Genomic DNA, 503 nt, shown 5'->3' on the forward strand with positions numbered 1-503 from the left:
TCTGTTTCCGTATCTCTTTCCTCTATTTGTGCCGAGCATATCCGCCTGGTGGATAAAGACCTACGCAATAGCGAGCAAGTGCGGGAGTCGCTGCTCGCGTGGCGGCTACTGGCAAGGCGGGACATGGTATTGATTTTTACTCACTGGGCAACGTCGCTGTTCCAATTATTTATGAGTGGCACAAAATTAACAAAATATAATAGGATGGCGCCTGTTCCACCACCTGCTTAATGAAACCACACTAATTACTCTTGCCTTTTGTTGGTACTCCTTGCAGGGACGCTCGGGTAGAGGGCTCAACGTGCGTGCGTGTGATTGCGTGTGCATACGTGTGTGTATGGGGGACAGATGGAATTCAACAGTAACAGCATCATGCTAACATTGTTGCTATTATCAGCGGTGTTATCATTTCACCATCTCCATAAATGTCATTAGTCATTATTACCAGTGCTATTTAGGTCACCTCCTTAATGGTTACTCTTGCCTTTGTTTGAAAAAATTAT

The 503-nt window shown here is 45.1% G+C and overlaps 1 protein-coding gene across 1 annotated transcript in view; it reads right to left on the reverse strand.

The window, feature by feature from the left end:
• The window catches only part of LOC119591192 (sporozoite surface protein 2-like), a 28,154-nt gene that overhangs the window by 19,759 nt on the left and 7,892 nt on the right, over positions 1-503 (reverse strand). The window lies entirely within an intron of this gene.

This window comes from Penaeus monodon, chromosome 28 (genome assembly GCF_015228065.2).
Source record: "Penaeus monodon isolate SGIC_2016 chromosome 28, NSTDA_Pmon_1, whole genome shotgun sequence".
NCBI lineage: Eukaryota > Metazoa > Arthropoda > Malacostraca > Decapoda > Penaeidae > Penaeus > Penaeus monodon.